The 19,749-nt window shown below is 43.9% G+C and overlaps 1 long non-coding RNA gene across 1 annotated transcript; it reads left to right on the forward strand.

Moving 5' to 3' along the window:
• Positions 1-11,727: 11,727 nt before the first annotated feature.
• Positions 11,728-14,513, forward strand: LOC117310258 (uncharacterized). Its single transcript, XR_004524433.2, has 3 exons — positions 11,728-11,790; positions 12,793-13,012; positions 14,309-14,513. It is a non-coding gene; the product is annotated as an uncharacterized lncRNA (long non-coding RNA).
• Positions 14,514-19,749: the final 5,236 nt, after the last annotated feature.

Below are 19,749 nucleotides of genomic sequence, written 5' to 3' on the forward strand. Positions count from 1 at the left end.
GACTGCAAATGGGCCCGGAGGATCTTTTTGAGGTGTTGGAAATTTTCTGAAATTGAATAGAAGTTATAGATTGTGGTGATGGTTGCATAACGTTGTAACTTTAATACAAAAATCACTGAACTTTCCAACTAAAGTATGTAAATTTTATGTTAATTGCATCTCAATAAACATGTTATTTTGTCATTGGTGGTTTTTATCTATCAATGCCTACATTGAGATTAATTTAGAGAGAGTAAGAGAGAATTTTTTTCTTTCACGTTGGTACAAAATATAAAATGAACAATGTTTACAAGAATTTGTACAACGTACATAAAGATGATACCTTGGGGGGCTTCCCTGGTGGCGCAGTGGTTGAGAGTCTGCCTGCCGATGCAGGGGACACGGGTTCATGCTTCAGTCCGGGAAGATTCCACATGCCGCGGAGCAGCTGGGCCCATGAGCCATGGCTGCTGGGCCTCTGCGTCTGGAGCCTGTGCTCCACAACGGGAGAGGCCACAACAGTGAGAGGCCCGTGTACCGCAAAAAAAAAAAAAAAAAAAAAGACGATACCTTGGGCTGGGTATAAAGTGAAGAGACCTGATAATTTAAAATTCTCATTTTACACATTTCCCTGCTTTCCTATCTTCAGAGCAGATTCCAAGTACATGAGGTAGTCTATTAAATGAGACTCAAATTATGGTGAATCTATAAAATAGAGAGTTAAGCTTAAAAGAATAACAATTTTTCCTTTCAAAATTGAAATTTGGAAGTTTATAGATCCAAATATTATCTTGTGTGATCACTGATGATGTGTATTTTCTTAAGTTTTAACATCTTTTAAAATTATTTATTGATCAATGGTTTTTTTAATAAATTTATTTTATTTTTATTTAATTTTGGCTGCATTGGGTCTTCATTGCTGTGCACAGGCTTTCTCTAGTTGTGGCGAGCAGGGGCTATTCTTTGTTGTGGCATGTGGGCTTCTCATTGCGGTGGCTTCTCTTGCTGTGGAACACGGGCTCTAGGCACCTGGGCTTCAGTAGCTGTGGCACACGGGCTCAGTAGTTGTGGCTTGTGGGCTCTAGAGCACAGGCTCAGTATTTGTGGCACACGGGCTTAGTTGCTCCATGGAATGTGGGATCTTTCTGGACCAGGGCTCGAACCCGTGTCCCCTGCATGGGCAGGCCGATTCTTAACCACTGCACCACCAGGGAAGTCCTGATCAATGTTTTTTTAACTAAAATGGATCTGAAAATAGCCAATCCTATTTTATTACACACACACACACACACACACACACGTTTAGGTGAGGATGGAACTTTCCATAGGCTGGAGAGTGCTGCCTCTATATGGGCCTGCCTAGTTGTCTGTCTTTCATTTTATTCCTCTTCTATTTGCTTCCTTTGCATATGTCAGTAACCATTTAGAACATGAGTGTTCAGGTGAGCATTTTAGTCCGGATTGAGCTGGGCAGTTTTCCTGATTTTGGCTAGGCTTACTTGCATGCATGTGTGTTGTTTGGCTGTTGACTGATTGGACAGGCCTCACTTCAGAAACTGAGGGTTACTTAACTCTGGTCCACTTGCCTTTTATACTCCATGTTGTCTTCGCATATACTTATGATGATGCCCAAGTACAAGAACCTAAGGCTGAAATGCAAAAGTGCTTTTTCATGCCTCTGATTGTGCCGCCTCCACTGATATTTCATTGGCCCATGCAATCAAATGGACAAACTCAAAGTCAGTGAATGAGAAAATATAGTCCCTCTCTCAGTGGGAACGTCTACTGAGTCCTTAGGCAAAGGGTGTAGATACAGGATCTATACTGAGGGAACCTGCAGCAAGAGGAAGCTATCTCGAACCCCATGAAATGCATAAGAAAAGGTCCAGGATAGACTAGAATTAAACCTGTAGCCAAATTGAATTCATAAAGGGAACAGTAGCAATCAGACCTCAGACCTCCACGCTCTAGCTACTTCTGTTTTCCAGGGATGCAATATAGTGAGGTGCTTGCACATTTGAGCTTTCCATTAGGATTTAATTACGCAGTATTAATCATACACAGCTTAGCTACTAATTGGGATTGGGACTTTTCACAGGGATTGGAAGTTTCACTATCATAAAGATGTTTGGTTTCCCCAAACTGGTCTGGCGATCGAAACCAAACCAGATCCCAATCCCAGCAGGTTTTGTGTGTGAGTGTGTGTGGAAAGTGATAAACTGATCTGAGTAGTAGCATTATACAATACCAATTTCTGTGATAATGAAAATGTTCTGTATCTGTGCTGCCCAATACAGTAGTCACTATGTGGCTATTGAGCACTTGAAATGTGGCTACAGTGACTGAGAAACTAAATTTTTAATTATTTTAAATTTCAAATTAAGTAGCTACTTGTGATACATGCACCTTACGTTCACAGCAGCACTATTCACAAGAGCCAAGACATTGAAACAGCCTAAATGTCCGTCGACAGATGAATGGATAAAGAAGGTATGGTACATGTATACAATGGAATACTACTCAGCCATAAAATAGAACGAAATGATGCCATTTGCAGCAACATGGAAGCAACCAGAGATTATCATACTAAGTGAAGTAAGTCAGACACAGAAAGACAAATAGCATATGATATGACTTGTATGTGGAATCTAAAATATGACACAAATGAACCTATCTGTGAAACTGAAACAGAATCACGGACATAGAGAACAGATTGGTGGTTACCAAGGGGGTGGGGATTGGGAGAGGGATGGCGTGGGAGGTTGGGGTAAGCAGATGTGAGCTTTTATATCTAGAATGGATACACAACAAGGTCCTACTCTACAGCACAGAGAACTATATTCAGTATCCTGTGATAAACCATAATGGAAAAGAATATATAAAAAAGAATGCATATATATGTATAACGGTATCACTTTGCAGTACAGCAGTAATTAACACAATATTGTAAATCAACTATACTGCAATAAAAAAAGAAAAAAAACCCAAAAAACCAACCAAGCAAATAAACAAATAAATAGCTACTCGTGGCAGGTCACCACCGTACTGGACAGTGCAGGTATAGGAAATGCAGAATGGCAAGAATACAAAAGTAATCTTGAAAAAGGAAGACATAGGTTACCACACTTCGAACTTATTATGAAATTCTAGGAATTAAGCCATGGGGTACTGGTCAAGGAGAGACTAATTAACCAATGGAATATTACAGAGAATATAGAATCTATCTATCTATCAATCTATACACATACTGGTTCATCACACAGGGCAAAAAATGTGTGTGTGTGCATATACATATATGATAAGTCACCTGATTTATGACAAATGTGACACTTAAGTACAGTGAGGAGACAATGGTCTTTTTTTGTCAGTTGGATATCCACTTGAAAAAAATGAATCGACCTTTTTTCAAACTAGGAACAAAAATCAATTGGATATGGTTTGCAGATATAAATGTGAAAGGTAAAAAATAATTTAAAGCAAACATAGGGAATGTCTTCATGATTTTGAAGTAGGCAACATTTTCTTTTTAACAGGTCACACCAGAAATAAAATACTAACAATAAAGAAAAAAGACTATGTAAAACTTAAGAGCATTTGTTCATCAAAAGGCACCATTAAGAAAGAGAAAAGGCAGTCCACAGATTGGGACTATTTGTTTGCCATACATGTATCCAACAAAGGAATTGTATCCAGAATACATTAAAAATTCCTACAAATCAAGAAGTAAAGGCAAACAACCCAACAGAAAAAATGGGAAAAGACAAACAGGTACTTCAGAAAAACTGGCTAATACCAATGACTAATAAACAAATGAAGGGGTCTCAACCTCGTAATTCATGAAGGTCAGGGAAATGAACATTGAAGCCATATTGTGATGCTTTTACTTTCACACCTGAATAGGTAAAATGAAAACTGATAGAAACATCATGTCTTTGTGAGGACGTGGAGCAACTGATGCAAGTGAAAACTGGTACATCCACTTTGGAAATTTATTTGCCAACTTCAATATATGTGAATTTATGCATAACCTATGATGCAACAATTTCACTCCTAGCTATTTACCCAAGAGAATTATATACATATGTGCACCAGAACACCTGTATAAGAGTGTTCACAGCAGCACTCTTCACAGTAGGCAAAATGTTTTTTAACTCCCCAAACGCATATGAAAACTAGAGTTGCTAGATAAATGGTGGTATATTCATATCAGAGAATAACATGGAGCAATGAAAATGAACAATCTACAACCACTCACACAAAAAATTAGATGAGTCTTTCAAAAGCAAAAGAAGTCAGTCCCAAAAGAGTGTATAGTAAAAGCCCTTTTGTGTAAAGCTCAAAAACAGGGAAAACTAATCTGTGAGGATAGAAGTCAGATTAGTGTTCACTCTCGGGACATGTAGTGACTTGAAGCAGACACGAGGGGATTTTAGGATGTGGCAATGCGCTGCTTCCTATTCTGAGGGCTATTATATGGGTGTGTTCACGTTGTGAGTGCTCATAAGACTCAAAAGAGACTCTCCCAATTGTGAAGAGCCCTTTGTAGAGTTGTAACAGTAGGAAGATGACACCAAAACCACCCACAGACTTCCAGTTTTTCCCCATATTATACTGCAGAAGCAATATATAATTCCAGGGGGAAAAGTAATCAAAACCTTGATGAGGGACTTAAGGGTAGTAGGGGTCTGAGAGCATCTGTATCTCAAGACTACAGTACTGAGTATCCAGGGGAAAAGGCTAATGAGATCTGGAGACTTATGGTGTAATTATTATTGCCAACTGAATTTAGCTGTTGACACTGTAGCTCTGGCTATTCCAGACCTTGGGCTTAAATGCACAATTACCATGTTGCACCTGGGGGACTCAGATTTTCCTGCTACTTGCCACCAGTGGGTAGGCTGACATATGGAAAAAGTCACTCCGTTGATCCTATCATAATGGTAGGCCCCAATAAAGAAGAGTTGGCAATGGTTGTTTGCCCACTTGCATGAAAGCCAAGGGGTGGCTCCTTAATCCTGATAAGATATAGAGACCAGCCACTCAAGTCAAATTCTTGAGATCCACGTGGGCTGACCAATCTCCAAGATAGGAAAGGAAGTGTCATTCACTCTATGGCTCACTACTCCCTAAAAAGAAGTCCAGCGCTTAATTTGAGTGTTTGACTATTAAGAGACAATATGTCTCACCTAGACAGTTTGTTGTACCCTACGTCTATGTTGAAGAGAAAATCTAGCAAATGTAGCTTGGTACAGGAGTAGCAGGCAGCTGGGATAGTGCAACAGGCTATCTCAGCAGCCCTACGTTTGATGCCTGTAAAACCCCAAGGGTCCCCTGGAATTGTAGGTGTCTGCTACTGATAACTAGGCTATTTTGAGCTTCTAGCAAGGGAGACCACCTCCACCTGGCAGTGCCTCTTGGAGTCCTGAACTTGATGCCTCCCTGAGAGGGCCATCCACTGCACCCTTTCTGAGCAACAGCTGCTAACCTGCTACTGGACATTTGTGGAGAATGAGAGCCTTAGTCAGGACTGCCAGGGAACAGCACGTCCAGACATCCCTACCTTGAGTTTGTTCCACTCAGATCCTCACAACAAGGTTGGAAAGGTACAACAATCTTTTCTTATTAAATGAAATGTTGTATTTGAGAGAGGGGCAGGTCTGGTCCTATAGCTGTGTCTTGCTTATTTGAAAAGGCTGTGGCTACCTATTTAGGGGCCATTTCACCTCTGTTTGCTCAACTACAAGGGAAGTCTTTTGCTACCTGGTGACCACACTTCCAAGAAGTCCCCAAGGATGCTTGGTGTTGGCTTACTGGTGTCTTGGCCACAATAAAAGCTTATAGTGTCCCCGGGCTTCAGCACTCCTTTAGCCTCAATGACAATCATAAAGGACCCACTGCAGTGAGGACCAGTCAGCACCATGGGCTAAATTAAAAGCTGCCCTCCTTGCCCTAGACAATGCTCCTAAGGGGCAGGCATGCTGTATTTTCACTGGCTCTTGGGCTCTAGCTAACAGCCTAGTTGTCTCTTGGAGTTCATGGGGGATGATTGATTGTCGGACTGGGCAAGTGGCCCTGCTACCAGAATCGAATGAGCTCAAAAGGCCTCCATCTGGGTTACCTGCCAGCAGGTGACAGGACTTTGAGCTCTGCCCACGCCTGGCAAAGAGACTACTTCCACCCTCTGCTGCCATCCGGTGGCTACTTCTGGTGTCAAATAACCTTTGAAACCTATTCTGGCTACGAAGTTGCCATTCCTGTGTGAGCAGCAGATTCTGGCAGCACCAGGGCGACACTTGAATCTAAGTTCCGCCACGCTTTTGGCCACTTGTCATCTTTCAGTGCGAGCCATTCATGATGAAGGAGACTCAAGCAAGACCGCCAGAGCACCCCGGAAGTGCCGTGGTGTGTGCCAATGAAGAATACCTTTCTGGTTCTCACTCCAAACAGAGTACAGCTCTTTTTGACCAACCCGTTATTCTCCGTAATGACTTGAGAGAAGCTGATTCCATGGAGAGAACCAGCAGCCAGACAGAACTGGAGGAGCACAGTTAGAGAGACAAGAGCTGTTCACGATTTACAGCCTTGGTCAACATTCTCAAGAGCATATTGGTTGGAAGCAAAACCTCTAGGATAAATCAAATAATAACGGCTGAAATTTCAAGGACTAAAAAAACAGGCAGAGATGGGCATGACACTCATAGGTATTCCACGCCCCTTTTCATGCTCTGGTGGCTGGCATGATCAAGAAGTAGAGTGGATTTTCAAAGCTTTGACTATAAAAGATTGCTGGACAGGCCGTGCTGCCAGAATAATCACTGCCAGACTAGACATCACAGTCAGACTATAGGGCCACTATATGAGGCTGTTCCCAGCAAGGGAATATTCCCTTTCGTTCGTTCTTTCTTCCTTTCTTTTTGTATTTTGGCTGCGCCTTGACGCTTGTGCGATCTTAGTTCCCCAACCAGGGATGGAACCCAGGCCTGGGCAGTGAAAGCGCTGAGTCCTAACCACTGGACTGCCAGGGAATTCCCCAGGAATATTCCCTTTCTAAAGGGAATGGTTGCTTGGGGGATGTCAGGACAGGGAGATCACTTCACTCTATCAGTGATTCCACACCGACAATCCCCAACCATTCCTCTTTCTTTCTTTTTTCTTCCTTCACTGACCTTAGTCAGAGAACGAGGTGAAAGTGACTCCAGCTTATTGCTTCTACTATTACCTGGCTCCAGTCATTGGACATTGTGGGTCACAGATCACAGGGATAGTGATCCACTGGTGGAATCTGTGAAACCTAGATTACCCTTGTGGTGGCTCCCTCAGGCAGCAGTAGGTGATGGTCAATAGACCATTGAAAGTTCTACCATTGTGCCACAGCCTATGTCACTCCTGGAACATCCAGATAGGTCTGGATGCACGTGGGAAATGGCTGGGTCAACGGGAGAAGTACTGACTACTGAATTAGGACAGACAGACTATGGGGCCATGGAAGGAAAACAACAATCTCAGTATCTGGAGTGGAACTCCTTGTAAGCTGGCAGGTGCAGAGATGGGGATCGGGTTTGTGTCCCCTAAATCCAGCACCACGGCTTGGCAAATATCCCCACGGCCCACTTGAGTCAAGTGGCGGTAGCAGCTGACTGAATTGTCTGAGGTTTGTCCTTCCATCCACATAGATGGGAACAGAAAATCTTCCATGGCCATGGCTATTAAATTCAAACCCCCTCATAGAAACACTCTGACCAGGACAACCTGGTTTCATTATTACTGATACAAGTCCACATGGTTCTCCTGATGCATCCATGGCACCAGAGGCATGTATGGATATTGAAGCTGCATTTATTCAGCAACACTGCCCATGTGGCTTTACCAAACCAATATAAAGGTGATCCAAATCAAGTGTAAGAAGACCCTTTAGGTTATATGCTTGTCTGTGTTGGAGAGTGGGCCACAGAACGTCTTTCCATTGGGAGGAGGGGTAATGTTTTAAATCCTGCACTGTCCCCTGTAGTTATTGGAAGTGACGCAACCCTTTGGAGCACCTTTAGAGACACCAGGCAAAGAGGGCTGTTCTACCTGGGGAGATACCTGGTTCCATAGCCCTGGCATCAGTGTCCAGGCCCTGGAGACAATGGCAGAAACATACCTGTAACTTTAGCTCTCATAGCCAATGAGGTGGCACAAGGTCTGGAAGATAAGAGAATCAGTCTAAACTTCCTTGTACTCTTGTAATGGATGACAGACTGGCCTTAGGGTACATTCAGGCTCAAGGGGGAGGAGTATATCCGATCAACAACATCTCCTTTCTGGTTGGCTTAATTCCACCAGGTGGAGCAGCTCAGCTATTGCAGCAGTGCAGGTACGACACTCTGCATAGTTGGGACACATTCCTCAAGGATCTGGTATATGCACTGAATCAAAAACTGATATTTGACACTATGTCGCCAAATCTACTGTATATGAATCTGGGAACCAAGGAGTGAAAATCAGATTGGCTCACGTAAAAATGTGTCTGATTCCTTTATGATGTTTGAGTGCTGAGGACTTTTAGGACTCAGCCTTCCCTCTTCCCCTCCACCCCACAGCTGGGTAAGCTGACACGAAATCCCAGGTAATCTCTTCTTGGAAGCCAGCAGGAGGTTCAAGCCATGCAAGCCCCTACCTCTGCACCAGAACACTCACCCTGGCCCCACCCCTAACCGAAACAAAAACCTGAAATCAGTCTCCTTTCCCACTCTTTCAAGCAGTTTTCAGAGCAGTCTGGGAAGGCTTCCCTGCTCTTCCCTGAAAGCCTTATTATGTAAAGAATAAACCTTGTCCTACCGTCTTAGTATGTGTTATGTTTGGTGTCAGCACTCTTGACATCTGAAGCAAATTTTAGCTGGGAGGATGGGGTCCATCCTTTCTTTCTGGAGTGTCTACAACAGTTCTTCTCACCATCATTCCCTGTAGCACACTTGCAGAATGTGTGCTTCCCATCCCTGAAACTTTAGGGTCTGCCGTATTCAATGTTCTGGATCTCAAGACAGACTGTTTCTGGTAAGGCATACAGGTTGGATTCTACTGAACTTGAAGCTACAGCGACCATCTGGTCACTTCAGTCTCCTCGTGGCAGTGGATCAGCAGGCAAATAAAGCAGATTTCTATAGTGGAGGGGGCAAGTTGACCCTTATTACCATGAAGAGATATGAGTTGTTCCTACATAATGGGGACAGGGAGGAGTATGTCTGAACCGAGAGGATTCATCAGGAATTGTTTTGGTGCTTGCCCAGTAACAACAGGAAATGGAATCAGTATAAAAGAGCTAATGATTCCTTCATAATCTTAAGAATGGTTTACGCTTGAGATCTTGGCTAAGTGGGGCTGAATGCAACAAAAAGTCTTGGACTGTTGACTCAGAAATCATTCTAGGAAGCCTGCCTTTTCACGTCTATCATGCTTATCTTGGTTCTTTAAAAGAAGTCTCTCTCTTTCTTTATTCATTCTTTGGAGCGTTGAAGTGAATATGTTACTGAACCAAACTTGGGTCTGCTCACGCAACGTGCAGCAAAGCTAATCTGACAGCCAGTTGTGGTTAAGGAACGTACAGCATTTTCTGCAAGGTGCCAAGCAAGGAGTGTGGGCAACTTATGCTCAAAAGACCCAAACTCCCAAATGGCTTTCAGGGAAGGATTTTTAAAGGCAGGGTGAGGGAGAGGGTAGTGATGATATCCTACATGATATCCTTGTCATTAGTTTGTGATGAGGTAACAGGGTGGTATTTGGGGAATTAACATCATCAATATTCTGATTTCAACCTGTCTGGGATCTACTCGCTTGTGCTCAGCACACAGTTAACTTCTTCCACCCGGTGGAGGGTTTAGTATCTGCAAAACAATTCAAGGATATGGCTCAGATTATTATCTATAGCCCTTGAGAAGGAACTATGGGTCCATGACTTTGTCGTATGGCCAAACTATTATTATTTTGTCTTGCTTGACTGTTTTCCTTTTTTTCTGCATTTTCTCAATTCTCTGATTAAATTTGCTCTTTGGAACTCAGAGAAGGCTTAGGAGGCTACAGCTTTTCTACAAACAAGAGGTGGCGTGGGGGTTGGTAGGGTGTCTGTAACCACAGGGTCCTGTTCCTTTGAAATTTGGCAGCAGTTCATTAAATACTTACAGCTCCTGTTGTTAACACTTCTGCAACTTTCTGTTCTGTCTGCATCCATTTCAACTTTGCCTTTTTTCTAAGTAGCTTTAATAATGTTAAAATGCCCAAATTCTTTTTTCTTTCTCCTCTGGTAGGTTTTTTACTATTGCTGACATATTAACTATACAGTTTTTAATGACTCTGCCCCTATCGGCACCAGCCATCTCCAGGTGGAAATCAGGGAACAATTCACCCTGTGCAGCAGAGTGCCTCTATATGGGGACACTTCAGTTTTGCTGGCACTGGTAAAATTAAAAGGACCAGATATGCATGGGCTTAAAGGGTAATTGGGGACTCCAAAGTCCTGGAAGGAAAGGGAGGAAGGTCTCAAACTCTAGAAGCTGGGTCTTGAAAATTCATTGAATCCCAGGCATGTCAATCCTCGCCTTTCAGCCAATGAGTTTAGAGCTCCCTACGTGGGGGGGGGGGGGAGATGGGGGGGAAGCAGTTCTCTGTTGACCCTTCGAAGTTCTGGCTCCCGTCAACTGCCTATCAGATTCTTTCCCGCCTTGTCCAATGGCCTCCCAGGCACAGTTATGGTTGGCTGCTCCTCGGGCCCCTCCCCCCACCCTTCCTGTCACAAGGCCTCCCCAGGCCACCATCACAGACTGTTTCGTTGTCTGCCGCCATCTTGTCTGCTTTCCACCACCCCGCCCCTCTCCCCCGCCCCCTCCCAACAGGCTCTGCTGCCGGCAGCGACACTTAGCTCATCAGCAGCCATTTCTGCCAACTAGGTCTAGCAGCTGGATCACTTCTCTGGTTGAGGCACTGACTGGTGCATCTTTCCTGCTATCTCTGCCACAGAAAAGCAAGGCTCAGCCACAGGTGGTCAGAACAGAGCAGGCAGTGGGATGGGCAACATACCTGTATTAGTCCCAGGACGAGTTGTGCTTGCAGAACGGCACGTCAGGGGCCGTGGGGTCGCCACCGCTAGGGACTTACAGGTGGCGGTGCGAGCCCTTTGGGAAGAGCAGGGTGGGCAGGAGGTTGCCCAGCCCATAGTCGAGGAGTACTGGGATGTACAGCTGGTAGAAGGGGAGGAAGAGGCAGAAGAGGAGGAGGAAGTGGAGGAGGCAGAGGAGGCTAAAGAGGAGGAAGTGGAGGAGGTAGAGGAGGCTGAAGAGGAGGAAGTGGAGGAGGCTGAAGAGGAGGAAGTGGAGGAGGCAGAGGAGGCTAAAGAGGAGGAAGTGGATGAGGCGGAGGAGGCTGAAGAGGAGGAAGTGGAGGAGGCTGAAGAGGAAGAAGTGGAGGAGGCAGAGGAGGCTAAAGAGGAGGAAGTGGACGAGGCGGAGGAGGCTGAAGAGGAGGAAGCGGAGGAGGCGGAGGAGGCTGAAGAGGAGGAAGTGGAGGAGGCAGAGGAGGCTAAAGAGGAGGAAGTGGATGAGGCGGAGGAGGCTGAAGAGGAGGAAGCAGAGGAGGCGGAGGAGGCTGAAGAGGTGGAAGTGGAGGAGGCGGAGGAGGCTAAAGAGGAGGAAGTGGAGGAGGCGGAGGAGGCTGAAGAGGAGGAAGTGGAGGAGGCAGAGGAGGCTAAAGAGGACGAGGAGAAGAACGAAGAGGTGAAGGAGGGAGACAGAGACAAGGAAGAGGACGAGAATTATGTGGACAAAGAGGAGGAGGAGGATGGTGAGGAGGGCGCAGAAGTGGTCGCGGGTATCTGTGAGTTCCCCACTGCGCGGGTCCGGTCCCTTCTAGACCCCGTATTCATTATAACGTCCGAGTCCTGGCCCGGCCGCACGCCGGCCACGCGGTGGTCAGGCGCTGCTCTTGGGAGCCCAGGGAGCCGGGAGAGAGAGGGGACCAGATGCTGGAAGGCGAGTGCCAGGCAGAGGGCAACCCGCCCTGGGAGCCGTGGGAACCTGCAGAGGGGGCGGCATCCCAGAAGGCAGAGGAACCAGCGGCGGCGGCAGTGGAGGCCGAGTTCTGGTTGGGCGAGGTCCTGGCTGATGCCTCCGAGTCCTGGGAGGCTGGGGCCTGTGGACCTGACGACAGGGCCGAAGCTGGCGAGGGGCGGCCCAGGCCTCAGGCCCTTGCAGCCCCTGCTGGGGCATCGGCCTCAAAGGCAGGTCGCGCTCAGCGCTGGCCTCTGGCGGTTAGGCAGCGGGTCAAAGCTCTCAAAAACCTTCAGGCACGATATGCACAAGTAGAAGCCCAGTTCTCTAAAGACCTTTAGGATCTTGAGAAAACTATGCTGCCTTCTACCACCCGAGGGGCAAACATATGGCATACCTCACTTTTGGCTGACGGGCTTCTAAAAACGTAAAGATTCTCAGTAGGATGACCTGAGAAAATGATGAAACGGCACAGGGGCACTTTTCAATGGTTGAGGAATCAATGAGCTTCGCCGTAGAATTTGTCTTTAAATCGGGTGAACGTTTTCCAGTGACGTTCTGGCAGAAACATACAAACATGCTCTCAGGATCAGATGATTTCGATCCCTTCTCCAAAGGGCGAGAAATAATCAGCAGCACAGTGTGTGAGATCTACTGGAAAGAGGGGGAAAATGTTGTGAAAACTGTCAAGCAGCAGAAGTATGAGGGCCCTGAAGTGTTGTATCAACCAGTAGGAGCATGGCCAGCTATTCTTTTTATTTCTTTATTTATTTTCTGACATATTTCTCTTCTCCAGATCCTCCCGAGGGCAGAGAACTAGATTCTGCTGCTGATGTTAAATCGGGAAATGTTGTCCACCACCTTGTGATGCCAAAGTCTGTATCATTCGACACTAAAGAAGAGAGTGAACATCAGTATGGAAACGCTGATGAAGAGAAAGAGGATGGAAATGAGAAACCAGAAGAAGGACCCAAGCTGGGTATGGTCTCAGCAGAGGGCAGCTCTGGAGAATACAGGTATTATTGAATAGTGCAAGCATTCCTGACATATACCTGTTACTAACAGCTTTATGTTTTGTTTTGTTTACATCCTTAATCTACTTTTTATCTTTTTAACGTCTTTATTGGAGTATAATTGCTTTACAGTGGTGTGTTAGTTTCTGCTTTATAACAAAGTGAATCAGCTATAGTATACCTATATCCCCATTTCTCTTCCCTCTTGCATCTCCCTCCCACCCTCCCTATCCCACCACTCTAGGTGGTCACAGAGGTCCGAGCTGATCTCCCTGTGCTATGCAGCTGCTTCCCACTAGCTATCTATCATGTTTTTAATAATTTTTGTAAAGTAAATAAGAAAAAATTGATGAAATTTAGTTTTGGAAAAACAGTTTAATGTTAATAATGTACTTGTATTCTAGATGGTATAGAAGGAAGTGTGTTCTGAAATGTATTTCATTTACAGGCGCAAGTCCTTTGTCCTGTAGCTTTAAGACTACTACAGATGGGAAATTTATCAGACCTGGAAATAGAGACCTATATTTTTTTAGAGGTCTAAAATATACAGACCTATATTTTTGGAGAGTGGCCACCAGGAGAAGCAGCTAAAGCGACCAAGCTGTGCACTAGCTGTACCTTCATCACCTGGCCACACAAATGGAGTCTCTTGGAATAACAATGCCTTTGAGAAGGTGACTCCTTACAAAGTAGTAAAAGTCAAGGATTTCAAATAAGACTGCATTTCATGAGTAATTCACAAATATTACTTCAATTTAGTTTTTTTTTCAAAAGAAAAGAAAATTAGCCATAGTAAGATTATTGGCTATCACTGAGTTGGTAATTCAGTCTTAGTTTCTCTTTCCTCTACCCATTCATCTTTTCCTTTCTCTCTCTCATCTCTCTCTCTCTCGCAGTATCACACTCTTTCTTTCTTCCTTTCTTAATTTTTACACCTGTGGATGTTTGATAACAGCCTCTTTCTCATTTTACAGATACGGAAACCAGAGGTCTGGGAATATAAGGGATTTATGATTTGTGTAAGGAGCATAGGCCCTTAAGGTGGAAAGACATTTAAATCACAGAGTGGCCTTTCAAGAACAAAAGCTAGCATTTATAGTGGTGGGCAAGAGAGAGATGAGGTTGGTGTGATGAAATGATGTGCACCCTGACAACCAAGGGTCTGGGTTACAAGAAGAAAACGTTTTGTTTTCTCCTTAGAGAGCCAACAGATGTTCATAGTATTGACTCCTATTTAGGAAGTCCCTGGTGCATGTTATTGGTGTACAGTTGTTAATTGACTCTTCTCCCACCCTACAGTTGGAAGGCATAAAAAGAAGTGGACAGCTAAAGAAAAGAAGAATTTCTTCTTCACGGATATTCTAGTTTTCATTAGCCCACAATACAAATGTTGTTTCAAAGTTCAACATCCCAAAATGATATTAACTGACATCTGATTTTATTCTTACCTTTGACAGATAAATTTGACAGTATTGTTCACATTGAAAATAAAAGCTTGTTTGACATGAATAAGCTGCAGAGTTCGATTTTTTTTACATAAATAACACTGACTCCAGTGTATCTTGGTTCTATTTATTTCGGCCCACCTTACTGTCATTGAAAGGGATTTCTTTCAACTAGTTGATAAGCCTGTTTGACATCCCTTTATAGCAGCCTCAAATAAATTGAAATATTAGATTATAAACAACTTGTGTGGCAATAGAGATGGTGGCCCAGCCTCTAGTATATGTTACTGAAAGAAACTGATGGATGACCTAGCTTGCCTGGAGACCAGATGGTGCTAGTGACCTGCCATGGAGCAGCAGCATCAGCGTCTGCTGGGAACATGTTTGAAATGCAAATTCTCAGACCCTGCTCCAGACCTGCTGAATTGGATATTCTGAAGGTAGGCTGCTAGCCATCAGGTTTTTACAAGTCCTCCAAGTGCTACTGAAGCACACTAAAGTTTCAGAACTGCTGCTTTAGAGCAATGGGGGAAACGTTTAACTACACCCACAGTAGGACCAGCCTTAATTCACTGACTTGGTACTATTGCAGGTAAACTGAACAGGATGGTAAGATCTGGACTGAGGAAGACACTAGAATTCTCAGGGGCCTGAGACACAAAGACCTCCCGGAGGGATGTGTTAGTTTCCTAGGGTTACCGTAACAAATTACCACAAAGCAGGTGGCTTAAAACAACCGAAATTTATTCTCTCACCGTTCTGGAGGCCAGAAGTCTGAGGGCAAGGTGTCGGCAGGGTTGGTTCCTTCTGGAGGCTCGGAGGAAGGATCTGTTCCATGCCTCTCTCCTAGTTGCTGCTGGTTGCTGTCAATCCTTGGCCTCATTTGGCTTGTATATGCACGATTCCACTCTCTTTCTTCATCTTTACATAGTGTTTTCCCCTGTGTCTCTGTTTCTGTGTTCTTTCTCTTCTTATAAGGACACCAGTCATATTGGATTAAGGGCCCACCCTAATCCAGTATGTCCTCATCTGATCTTTATTACACCTGCAAATACCCTCTTTCCAAATAAGGTCACATTTACAGGTTGCGGGGTCAAGACCTCAACATGTCTTTTGCGGGGACACAATTCAGCTTATAACAAGGGGCAAAGATTCAGTAGTGGAAGGTATGAATAGATAAAGGAGAAACCTAGTTCCAAAACGATAAAAGCATTATGATACCATGCACATATGAAGTTTAAAGACATGCAAAATTACTAGGTTGATTATAGATACATCTATTTGTAGTAAAAGGCATACATAGGAGTAATGCATACATATGTAGTATGCAGAAAGGTGTGTATGAGAACAATAAACTTATTTAAGACAGTGGTTAAATCTATAGAAAAAGACGGAGAATTCAGTTGGGGAGAGGTACACTGGGTTTCAATTTTATTTGTAAGCTTATGTTTCTTAAGACGGCTGATGGTTGCATGGGTGTAGCATTTTCAGACCTTTCGAGATCTGAAATATGTCCTAATTTAAAGAAAATTAAAAGAGGAAATGGGCCTAGTATCTGGAACCTCTTTAAGGGAAAAATGTGAAGTGGTACTTGAGCAGAGCAGAGGATCAGAGAAGGGGAGGACCAGGGGTTTGAGGGTAGAAGGCCTTATTTCTACATTCAGTTAAGGCTGCTTGAGAGCTTGCTAGTTAGCATCAATACCGCTGTCTGTTTTCTATGCTAGTTCCTCGCGTATGGAGAGTAGATTAACATTATTTATTTATGCGTGTATCTCGCCAGCTCCCTAAAGTGTGAGCTTCTGACTTGTTCGGAACGTAAAGGCTTTTATTGATTTCTCTCTCCTGAAAGCACTGTGTTTTCTTCTTCGTAGATGCTTGATAAAGGTCTGTTAAAGTGAAGTGAGTGTAAGGTATCCACAACCCTTTCCCCTGTCACTGGTGTTGACATTTAAAAATGCGTTATCATGTAGTAACACAGAGTATTCCTCATGGCTAGAACAACAACAACAAAGGCACAAGGCCTTTTGTCACCATTGTTTAATGAAAGAACAGTCCAAGTAGAAATTTATCCATGTAGGGTCCCTGGAAAGTCCTCAACTTGGTTTGGTTCCTTATGGTTCATGCCATGCCGGCAGGGAGTGTGTGTGTGTATTTCTGTGTTAATATAGTTAGCGTATTAACTATAGTTAATAGTGAATATTAAAGGCCTTTACCTGGGCTGAAGAATTTTCGGAGGCTCACTTTATTTATTTATTATTATTTTTTGGCCACGTCGTGTGGCATGCAGGGTATTAGATCCCCGAACACGCTTGGAACCCGTGTCCCCTGCATTGGGAGCAGAGTGTTAACCACTGGACTGCCAGGGAAGTCCCGGGAGGTTCACTTTAGACAAACGCATGCACACCTCTTTTTGAGATAAGCCTGTTTTGGTGCATGCTTCGGAGTCCATGTCCCTGGCCATTACGGAGCTCCAGTTACCTAGGGCCCTGAATTTACTCCCCAGGTGGCCCCATGTCCCAAGCCCCAAGAGACATGCGTGTTCCTCTTCACTGCGTCTGTGCTTCTGAGGGCTGAGTGGCACTGTCAGTGTTATACTCTCAGGGCTGAGAGGTATCTACGAGGTGAAGGCTGCGTATCCAGGTAACAGGACAAGTGGGCTACGTTATCCACATGGATGCACCTGAAGCCTCTCATGTTGAGGGAGGAAGCTCAGGCTTGCTGCTCTGCGGGTTTGCTCTAGCTCTAACATATCAGGCTTCCTTGAGTCTCTGACAGATGGTCCCTAAATCAATCAGGGACAAATCCTGCATTTCCTGCTTCTCTGGGTGTTTGTGGTGTTTCCTGTATCCTCATGTATAAAATATGTTTTCAGTGAGTCCTTCTGCCTTGAAAACTTTGTGCTTCTTCTAGGAAAAGACCTGTCTTGTCCCTCTCTGCCTCGTCCAGGAAAGCTTAGGGTATTCTGATATTTTCCTTGGTTATGGCCCCATCTTCTGAAAGGATTTGATCCAAAAACTCTCCTTTTATTCCACTACCTGAGAGGTGACCATTGGGAGAAAAACAGAGGGGTAGGGTGGGTGCCGGAGTTGGAAACAGTGTTCTGTCCCAGTTAGGGATATGCTAATGACACTAAAGTTAGTGATGAAGAATCACTTTTACTCTAAGCCGCCTAGTTTCAGATGCTTATAACTCCAAGGAATACAAATGAGAACACGTTTACAAGTCTAACAGGGCAGGATTCCCAGACAATGGTGTTTTGTGAAATGTGGTATTATCCAGTCCCGTGAATCACATCATATAGTAGGATCGGCTTTGAGGCATAAAATGTACATTTCTTAGAAGTCTGAGCAATGAATTATGTGTGTTTATAGATAAGGAATTGATTTCATCCCCAAATCTATGAAGAAAATGAGTTTAAAATGTTTCGAGGAGGTACCTAAAAGTTGACTCTTCCCTCTCTCTCCCTGTCTTTCTCTTTCTCTCATCCAATTATTTACTGTGCTGCCTTTCTCTCCGTTTTCCTGCCTTATTTTAGACCTCATCACTTTCTGACAAATTATGAACTGTTTCATGTATACAGAAGATAATACAGCATATATGTAAGGTATATCATAATAATATAGAAACCTGTGTACCCAGCACCAAGCTTGCGAACTAGAACACGGCTAATGCCTTGGAAGTCCACCTGTGCCCTTCCAGATTCCTCCCCTCATTCCTTGCCAGAGGTAACCACGAGCCTGAACTTTGTTAATAATTCACTTTTTTATACATTCACTGCAGAGGAATATTCCGTTAAATAATGTTATTTCTTGTCCATTTTGGACTTTATGTAGATCTAATTATACTAGATGTATTACTTGTCTTGCTCTTTCTCTATCCCCCCAATTTGTGTTTGTGATCTTTATCCATGTTGATGTGTGCAACTGTAGTAATCACTTTTCATTGCTGTATACTTTTCCACCATATGAAAATTCCAGTGTCTCTCTTTCTTGTTGATGGACATGTGGCTTGTTTCCAGGTTTATGCTTTTGCGAATTATTTTGCGACGAACTTTCTCATTATATCCCCGTATGCCCACATACAAGAGTTTCTCTACTTTCTCAGTTGAGGGCAATTTTACACACTACCCCTCCGCCCCAACCAGGGAGACATTTGATAACCTCTGGAAACCTTTTGTTTGTCATAACTGAGGGTGTGCTACTAGCATATAGTGGGTGGAGGACAAGGATACTGCTAAACATCCTACAATGCACAGGACAGTTCTCTACAACCCAGAATTATCTTTTTCAAAATGTCAACCGTTGAGAAACCCTGATCTACAGTATAGGCCTAAACATGAAATTCCTGGGTCGTAGGGTCTGCCCACATTCAACCTTACTAGGTAACACCAATTATCTTTCAAAACAGTTGTACTAGTTCATATTCCCCACAGCACAGGATGAGATTTCTATTTGTTCCACATTCTTGCCAACTCTTAGTATCATTACCTTTATTACTTCTTGCCTGAACTTTGCCCTAGTCTCCTAACCTTCTCCTACCTCCATATTTTTCCCCACAGATACATGCTTCATGTACTTGCTAAATCAACCTTCCTAAAACCCAAAACCCAACTCTGGCCATGCCAGATTCCTGTAAGAAAATTTTGATGACTCTACTGCATACACAATAAACTTGGCATTTAAGACGCACACAAAAGGGCCCACTAGCTCTGTAGACCTAGTAATACCAACTTATTAGGTGGTATTCAAATAAGCCCTGCCCTTTCTCTGCTCTCTGCAGCATGTCTGTTGTTGAAGACTTACCCTTTCTTAAGTCTCTTCTACATTCATTTCTATGTCCATTAATTCAGCCAGTTAGTAATTCTTTTTAATTTACTGAGTATTTGTCTCTCTCTGTCTCACTTAGTTCCCTTAACATAATACCCTCCAAGTCCATGCATGTTGCTGCCAATGGCAAAATTCCTTTTTTATGGCTGATTAGTATTCTATATATACATCACATCTTCTTTCTCCATTCATCTGTTGATGGACACAGATTGCTTCCATACACTGGCAACTGTAAACGACACAGCTATGAACATTGGGGTGCATGCATCTTTTTGAATTCGTGTTTTTGTTTTCTACAGATAGACGCCCACGAGTGGAATTGTTGGGTCGTATGGTAGTTCTAACAACTACAAACTAAAACTATTTTTAGTTTCCTGAGAAATATCCATACTGTTTTCCACAGTGGCTGCAACTCTTTACACTCCTGCGAATCTGTGTGGGATGGTTCCCTTTTCTACACATCCTCGCC

The sequence above is a fragment of the Tursiops truncatus genome, chromosome X, assembly GCF_011762595.2.
Source record: "Tursiops truncatus isolate mTurTru1 chromosome X, mTurTru1.mat.Y, whole genome shotgun sequence".
NCBI lineage: Eukaryota > Metazoa > Chordata > Mammalia > Artiodactyla > Delphinidae > Tursiops > Tursiops truncatus.